Genomic DNA, 9,553 nt, shown 5'->3' with positions numbered 1-9,553 from the left:
GGGCAAGGAAATAAAATGCCCACCAGCTCTCATTCTCTACCTGTGTATCACAGCAGCATTACTATTGGAGCTCGTCACACAGAGGAAAAATTCAAGAGCTCAAGTGCCAAGAAGGTAGATATGAAAATTCCTTCATCAACTGCTGGTACAAATCATGTCTCAGAAGCACTGAAGAAAGCTCAGGAGCATGCTGATGTGTCATTTAACTAAAGACTAATTTATGGTAACATGGGAAAAGGAAATAAAGCCTTAGCTTGAGTCTGAAGTAGGCAAGATACCACTGGTGTGTAACTTGAGATGCTGTTCTGCTCCTTGGAATGTGCTTGAAGCCAAGCACCAGGCAGTCATGAGATGGTGGACCTAATGTAAATTAAAACGTTTGCAACATATTCGGTCACATAAACATAGGAGATATTGTGACTAGTGAAATATTCTGCTTAGTAGCCATTGGACTTACCCAGTACTTAACCACTAACTGTTCTCAATTACCCATCATATAGCTAAGGTTACAGGCCTGAAGATTCAGTCCCTGGATGCCTGAAGTATGTACTGTGTTTTGATATAAAGGTTTTCTAAAAAGGTGGCATACCAAGATAGAAAAATATAGAGTGGATTTGCAATGTTTTCTAAATACTCTATTAATTATAGATCAAGAAAAACAGAGGTAGTCCTTTTTTTCTTAGAAAGAATATGTCAAAGGCTGCAGCTTGCAGATACCTTGAAATTATGGCAGGGAAACTTAGAGAGAATTCAGGTACTAGAAGTAAAAAAGTGAGAGCAATGGGAAACACAGCTAGAACTGATATAAAATTCAGTTTAAAAAAAAAAAATCAGTCTGCTTTTAATCAGTAGGTAATATTCAGAAAGATCACAGTGTAATGCTGGTTTTGGCTATATAATCCACAGGGGGATTGTGTGAAGGGACTCTGAATTATTTTTATATTCTGCAGTTTTCCACAGCTGTTCACCTTGGTATGTACTCTCTTTCAAACTCCTGAGAAGCTCTTTAGAGAATAGTTTTGGGTTACAACTAATGTGAAAGAACCACAGTGCTCTCTCTGCTGAGCTGAATTTCAAGTAAGGAAAATAAAACCCCCAATTATAACTCAAAGCTAATTTCTCCTTCTGAAGATCTGTAAAATTCATGGAGATCTTCAGATACTTTGAAACAACCACAGAAGCACAGTGTATCAACACTGGTTTTAAGTCTTAAATATGGCTAAACTATATCCATAAAACATTCTCAGTAAGTACTGGTTTTAGTAAACAGCATTTTGAACAAACACTGGTTTTATTTTATGCAGCTACATGGTAAATTCAGAGCACCTGGAACCTGAAATAGCTCTTTGTACCTAAAATATTTTAATATAAATTCTATCAGCTACACATAATTTAATTATGTGTAATTTACTGTCAATGGTTTGACTCATGAGGGACTGACATGGCTTTAAATGCCTTTAGTGACCAAAGTGATCCAGGTGACTTGGGCTTCTTCTTAGGCAGGCCATAAGAAATACTGTGACACAGAGAGTCGTGCTGGATTTATCAGCCACCTCCACAGGCTATTTAACATGCAGATTTTATTCTGATTTATTACTGTTAGTGGTTTAGCAGTAAACACAAAAGTGCACAGAGCAGGAGAGAAATGTATACACTTTAAATTGCTGATACTGTAGGTACGTTTCACTTACTCCAATTCATCTTCAGTTTCTCTCTACGCCACCCACTATAGATGTTCTAAAGAAAGTCAAACAAATAGCAGGTAACGTTGTGAACCAGTAGCCTCTTCGCTGCTGTGCCAGGAGAAAGTCTCACTTGCCCCCAGGTACTCAGCAGCTCCCCTGTTGGAAGTCACAGCATGATGAGATACACCAACAGAGCTGTCTTAATTAGTGCTTATCAGTCTGTCATTCCAAATGTGCTATGCTAAACTACTATCCAAGTGATTTAGCAAACCCAGCTAATTTTGATGGACACGGGTTAGATAGCACTTACAAAAGCCCACTACCACCAGAGATGAGGCAGTATCTCACAACAGCCAAACACAAGGACAGATTACAGTTGACATTGCCTTCCACCAGCAGTTGTCAAAAGCATAAGACTAGATGGCAGACTTTTGAGGCATCTGTCATGCCTTCTTTTGTGTTTGCATTGCAATTGTTGTAGTTGGTACACTACTAGAAGTGAACAAATAATTGTAGCAAGCCAACTCTGGGCAAAACTATTTTCTAATTACACTACAGCAATGGTGTTGGCCTCAGCGTAGATGTGCCAGTGTAAAACTGCAGAAAAACTACCCTATGCATCCAGTTTTTCCTACCATTTCTCACAACTCTATATGTAAATGTTACTGATCTCCATTCAACGTTCATGCATTTATCAGGTAATACATATATGTGTATTTGTTAAATAAGAAAATGCCATTATCCTCATCTCACAAAAAAAGGAAAGGGTTTTCAGACCTAAATACCCTTGAAAATAGAGACCACAGCGGTTAAAAATCACTTTTTCAGAAAAGCTGAAATTTCAACATAAGTATGAAAATCAGTTACCAAATTTTCAGAAAAATTCATCTATGGAGGGGCTAAAATTTAAAAAAATCTGGTCATAAGTGACATACCTAATGTAACATAAGTAGCTGGAGACAAAATGGGAAATGTGTTGGTTAACAAATTATTAAAACTCATGTGAACTAAAGCATATTCTAAATATATTGGAGGTACCACAAAGTCAGAGAATGGTTTTGAAACAATGGAGTGCTTATACTAAGCTTATACTAAGCTGCAGAAAGACTTGGATATTTGTAACAAAGGATACATGTGGTCAAGCCACAGGTTTTCAGTCTGTGAATTTCTATAGTATCGTGCACAAGTGGTAAGGAAGCCTGCTGTACGTTGGCCTAGATTCCCAATGAGTGGGGGTTTGCATCTGCAACGGAAATGATCTAGGAGACTGCTCACACACACACACACACACAAAGCAGAAAACCAGTGAGCTAAACTTCAGCCTTCTGCCATACAAAATTTGGAATACAGTGAGTCTCACTGAACTTTCATATGCAGCATGCACAATCTCAGAACTGTGTTGCTCCAACTGTGCAGAAAGGAGTGGTTCCTGCAACAAGGATCATGCTGGTATTCTTAAAAGCATTAAAACCAATCAATTACTGATAGTTTGTCTAATTATAAAGGGTCTTCACTGAATCAAAAGGGAGGACAGAAGCATTATGCCTTTATTTGAAGACTAAAAAGCTTCTCAAGAAGCAGCATAGACACTAACGTCTGAAAAGCATATGGTCACAATTGGGTAACTAATTTATCACGCCTAAGTTTTATCACACCTAATTTTTATCATGCCCGATCTGTACTCTCTCTGCTAGAACTGTTATGGCTCTATATTTAAAAATAATAATGTTTTTTTCCAAAGTTCTTTTAAAAAAAGCTGCCTTAATAAAGTTAATTTGTAAATTAGGTGTGGACTATGACTCCAGCCCAGAAAGACAGAACCCTTTTATCCAAGCTCCAGTCTCCCACCCACCCCCACATCCACCCATCCCCAGCCTATAACATTTTGCCTATAAAATGCCTTCTGGAAGCTCTATGTTTTGGGAGGAGACAAGGAAATGGTTCCTCTGCAAACAGCTTGGCACAAAATAAACCATGCAAACTTTCCTGAAATGTAAGGGTATTTGTCCTACCAGAGGTAAAACCTGCCTGCATTTTGAAATGAGCATGCTGCAAACTCACTTTGCCCATCTTGGGTAAAAGGATTATTTGCAGAGGTGATTGGAGAAAAGGCAAGTCAGGTCAGTCACTTCTCTGCACACCAGCGCTGTAGCTGCCAGTGGTGACTGCCTAAGCAAACTGGAAACAGTACACCTTGTTATTTTTCCCCTCTTTCATTAATATTCATATGTGAATCCCCTGGGAAATGCCCGAAGTGCATAGGTGTTACAGAATAGTGCTCACTGGTTCTTATTAGTGTATGTAAGCATTAAAGCAGGTACTTACCAGGGGTCCAATCCAAGAAGACCACTGCAGTCTTCTCCCTTAGTTAGTAAGCATTTAGTGACTCTTGCATGAATTTTTATTTACATTTTGCATCTTGAGAGAGAAAAAGTCATGTATTCAGACATCGACTCTTAACACTTCACTTCTACTAGAAATTTCAATATTCTTTTGGAAGCAGATCCACATGGATTCATAGGATACTAACTGCATTTCTGTTTTTAACAGAAAAGAGTCCATCTGCGGAGCAACTGTAAGGTGGTATTCCAATAACCTCTTCCAGCCATCTGATCTGGGTAGTAAAGGACAGTTTTAGGCTCAGGCTTACAAAATTGGGTGCTTTCACATCACACAACCATTTTTAGGTGTTTGCATAGAGCTGGTAAGATCATACTGAGTGCTGAGCATGTTCTGATCCCATTCCTGTTTTGCTGGGCTGTTGCAGCACAGGTCATAGCCTTTGTTGCCTGCCTTCTCCACCAATCATTGCAGGCAAGTTTTATCTGTCTGTCCTTATGCTTAGGGTCCAGACCCAACACCCCATGCAATCTATGTGGGCTAAAGAAACACTCCATAAACATAAAGCCAAGAATTAAAGTCTTAGCAAATTAAAGAGTTATTGTTAGTCCACTTACAATCATGCTAAGACTTATAGTCCAAATTAGCTAATTATTGCAGCTCATACAATAACGATATAATTAAAACTACTGTGCACAATATTATCTATGCCTTTCTCTGTTATCATGCTCACCTTTCCTCTGGGCTCAAAAGTCAGTAATATCAGTCTTCTTTAGAAAAAGCAATGGTTGGTTATAGTAAATTGTCAGCATCCCAAGTTCTTTGCCATGATTACAGTGCTAATATTTATGATTTCTTCTTCCTCTTTGCCAGGAGGACAATGATGTTGTGCATTTCTTCCTCCTCACTTTACGGCTGCTGGGTGTCCTTTTTTTATGTTTGCTAATACTCTGTCAACTTGCTCCTTCTTTGTTGGCTCACAGTTCCATGTTGTATCTCAGTTTACTGCATGTTATAGGCTTTACCTATGTTGCAGACTTGTTCTTTGTTCTCCTTGTTAACCCACAAAATCAATTGACACAACTTCTAAGGCTTCATTTCTTTGGTGACCTCTGCTTGCCAGTTTGTGTCTATATTCCTGAGGCCTCTGTTACTGTCCTGTGCTTGAATTTTCAAGACCTCCACTGTCATCTTGTACTAGTATTTTGGGAGGCCCAGAATGCCCTCTTTTTTTTTTCCCCATATCCTTCAAGATGTGGTTTCCAGATAATTTAACTAATGCTTCATTAACACAGCCTAACCACCTGTAGCCAATATCTACTTGTTTTGGCAGTATCACTGGTACATTATTAAAATTACCTAATAACTGGGCAGAACACCTCTCATTTCTTAGTTGAAAGCATGACCAGAAAGTACCACGCGAGGCTGGCAGGAAAAAGCCCTAATAGAAGATGCTAAATTGATCTTTTTTACACACTCCACAAGTGATGTATAGGAGCATAGGCCATACACAAATCCGCCTAGATACAGATTGGACTAGGAAAGAATGTGTTATCTCTATCTATAATGATATATATATCCTTCCATTTCTATATCGTAGAACTATAGCTGACAGTAACTTTCAAGCAAAAGTAACTATGAGGGAGTGTTCCTGGATGTCATTCATAGCAAAACTAGCATAATGGAATAAAAATATACAGGCTCCTAGCGCACCATTGGAAAACATTATTTTTGTGTGTTTGGCGTGAGTTTCAACAGTCCAATATCTGAAGTCCTTTCTCATTCCTGTCAGAGACACTCCTGGGTCAACTTGCTTAACCAACCCTTGCTTCATTGCTCTACCACTGCTACACTAGTTTTTCTATATTACCCTCTTGAGAGGGGCAGGGAAAGAAGAAGGTCTAGAACTGTGAGCTTCCATTCATTTCTTTTCAGTTACCTAGAAAGAAGTTGTTGGTAACTTGACATATGGGAAGTATGTTAGGCTTAAAGAGCTGCGAACTTTGGATAGTTTTGAAAAAACTATGGTTAAGTGGGAACAGCTGTTTTGCATGGAACTAGCAGATCAGCTATTTTAACAAGAGAAAGTCATCTTCCTGTTTAATAGGGGTGGCAAGCAGAACCAAGACTCTTTGCCTTAAACTTTTTAGATTGTATTTTTCATCCACTTTATTTCTGTAGTTTCTGTGACCTGTTAATAAACACTGAAGCCTTTTTAGGCAACTCAACCAGTGTTCCACTGGAAAGTTGGCAACTCAGAGGGGACATACCAAGGGCAGATGCTGGCACTGAAGAAGAATTTGCCTATTTTACTTGATACACCAGGTGTCGTTTAAATGGGAACTGTTTTATCAGTCACTATATTATGGAAGCAAGATTCAGGAAAGGAATATGCTTTTGCAAGGGAAAAGTTCTTGGAAATTGACCGCTGATTGAAGAATATAGCCAAAGCTTAGAAGGAGGAATTTCCTGCAGCTATGAAAGAAAACTGGCTACCAGGCAAAGAATCTAGCCTTGATCCCTACTAAGTCAGTAGCAAAACTGTTGCCAACTTTGATGACAGTAAGACTATAACCATTAGGGGTTAAGCAGCAGTATATATATATAGATTTAATACATGAGGAATGTCCAATCTGGAATGATTATCATCCCTCTAATAAGGAGTTCAAATTGCAGCGATCCTGACTCAACCTCTCATCTGCCAAAAACAGATAAATAGAGAATTATGGATTTCATTGCATCTGGCTGTTTCTCATGAAACCAAAGTCCTGCCCACTCAGCTTGGGCACAAGTGATCCCACAAAGGATGGTACATTTTGTAAGAAGTTGGGAGACTGCCCAAGGGTTGTCAGCCAAAATCTCCCTTCCTTACTGTTGTTACATAACATGCCATTAGCATCTGCGTGCTCCTGCTACTCACACAGTTCCCAAATGTGCTCAGTCCTTACTCAGGCAAAGTCCCTTGAAGGCTACATGAAGCTTTGCCTCCATAATGACGTACCTGGGGCCTTCTACTAACAGAAGAGACACCATGTCAGTGTATGCCCAGAGATAAAATGCTATATCAGTAGTGTACTACACAAATATACATGCATTAAATACAGCTTCATTCTTGAAAAAATGGCAATGGCACAATGCAAAATGGCTGGGACTACATACAGTTATTCATATTTATTTATAAAGACCAGAAACCAAAAGGCAAAACCTCACGAAAAATGTAAGTTATTCTGTGATTTCATGTCTCTAAAATCTTAAGTGAGCTAAAATAATGAAGAAAGATCAAAGCTAGATTATTTTCACTGAGTGGTGGCTTAAAGAGATGGTAAGCATTACACTTCTGATGGAATGGGTGACTTTACCACTACAAACTCCAAGTGATCAATAAGGCAGTATTTCCACAGAAGGATAGAGGGAGTTCATCCATGCAATCAACTACCAGAGGCTTGGAGGACAGAATTTACAAAAAGGAACAATCATTCCTCTTGTACGTACCAGCTTATCAGTCTTTGGGATAGATCCAATAAAAAGATTTGAGTTTTTAAAATGGGATGTAGCCTTACGAAGGAACTTCAAACTAAAGCTGCAAATAACTTTGCTCAACTGCTGTTCAACCCTAATTTCCAAAGACACTTTCTTGCTTAGCTGTAAAGCTTTTCTGCTGTTGCGGAGGGACATCACACACAGACCAATGTGATCAAGTGAAGTCCATTTACTACCACGTTTGATACAGTTATATACCTTATGCACTTGTGCACACGCCCTACACAATACTCTAATTGGTACAATACCCCGGTTCACGCGACACTATCTTATTCTCTATTGGCTGAGCAAGCTTCTTCACGAGGTGTCCAGCAGTCACTTATCTCATTCTTCAGCATCCAGGTGTTGTTTGTCAGGCTCTTCTTATCTTCCTTTTTCCCAGCGTACAAGGACACAGCGTCCTTGTCTGCTCCAGCGTTTTGTAAACTTATGCTTCGTTCCCACCTAACGGCTGGATTGCTCACATTCCTTTGCCCAGCCAAGAAATCCTCAACAATTCCCCCTTTTTGTTTTTGAGCAATCCAAGCTTGCCTAATAACTTGGGGTGCCATTTTTCCTTAACAAGCTGAACAAGGTAGAATTATTACAATAGCTAAAATCACAATAACTACAATAATGCCCGCAATCCTTTGAGCCAACCCATTACCCCTAATGACCCAGACCATGAGGACCATGAGAAAGATGAACCATCCATACATTCTTGTGCCATCTTGCTCCGCGAATTCAGCCCAGCAATCGGTAGGTGCCAGCATCCTGTGGGCGTCCCCACAGAGGCAACGATGGCCTCACTGTACACCAGCCCGATGCTCTTCGGAAAATCCTGGTATCTATACATTTGCAGAGGAACGGGTTTCAGCACACGTGGCCAGCGGGTGCCAAAAAGTCCGCCTCGGTTGCAATCTATGATGCATGCGCTTGCTGGCCAGGTGCGCTGCACGAGTCATAGTCATCTTGTCTATTGGTTCATGGCCTTTATGATGCAGTAGCAATGCACAGAGAATCTTGACCTATTATGTTAGCCAAGGTGACCTATACATTAGTTTTCGACTGAGATGGTATTCATATTGCCACACCATCTATGATGCTCCAGATGATGATGGTCGTGCAAATTCAACAGGAGTCCGTCGTGGGCCTGTAGCTGTGGAAACACAATCAACCTCGTTCCCAGGTTATTAATGGAAATAGACCTTACCCCTAATTTTGGCTTTAACTAACTTTTACATTTACCCCACACTGTCTTCCCATAATCACACTATGTTTAACCAAATTATGCTTAGCACACTTTTTACCTAAAGCAAGTTCTATATACAATAAGGCACGCTGTTCTAAAAACCTCCCTGAAGGACTCAATGTCCGCTAGTCCTCTAAAGTGTAATACTCTATTAGTCAGAATCTGTTGGATCAGGGGCTCCAGCACCCGCCGGTGCCGTGCCAGTTGCTGCTGGCACGATTCCGGGTCCAGCATCAGTGCGAAGCCATGGTTTGACCCACTTAGCCGGGATCCAGCGCAGGCCTCGATCTGTAAGCAGACACATATACCCTCTCCCAGTAAGTTTTACTTCTGCTGGTCCGCACCATTTCCCGGACTCTGGGTCCTTATACATTACCCTGATTCCTGTACTTTGTTGTGTCCTTTCTGCCCGTAAAAGAGCATGATGCACTACCATTCGTGGGTCTTTGTGATCACCTGTCAATCTAAGATAATTTAGCACAAATAAGGCTTTGGCCGATCGTTCCTCTGGGAGTAAGCCCTGGGTTCCCCCCTTTTGTTTTTGCAGCATGCTCTTTAAGGTTTGTTGGCCCGTTCGACAATAGCCTGTCCTGTGGGAAGATGTGGAATACCCGTACCATGGTGAATTCCCCACACTTGTTGAAAACAATTCCCTGGAGGAGGCTCCCATGCCGCTGCAACCAATTGGTCAGCTCTGTCATTTCCCGTTTCTCATCTGCACGTGCGCTCGTACCCAAGAGTTCTACCAGAGGGTCCA

Source organism: Haliaeetus albicilla, chromosome 2, assembly GCF_947461875.1.
Source record: "Haliaeetus albicilla chromosome 2, bHalAlb1.1, whole genome shotgun sequence".
Taxonomy (NCBI): Eukaryota; Metazoa; Chordata; class Aves; order Accipitriformes; family Accipitridae; genus Haliaeetus; species Haliaeetus albicilla.
Note: the sequence above shows the minus strand (reverse complement) of the source record.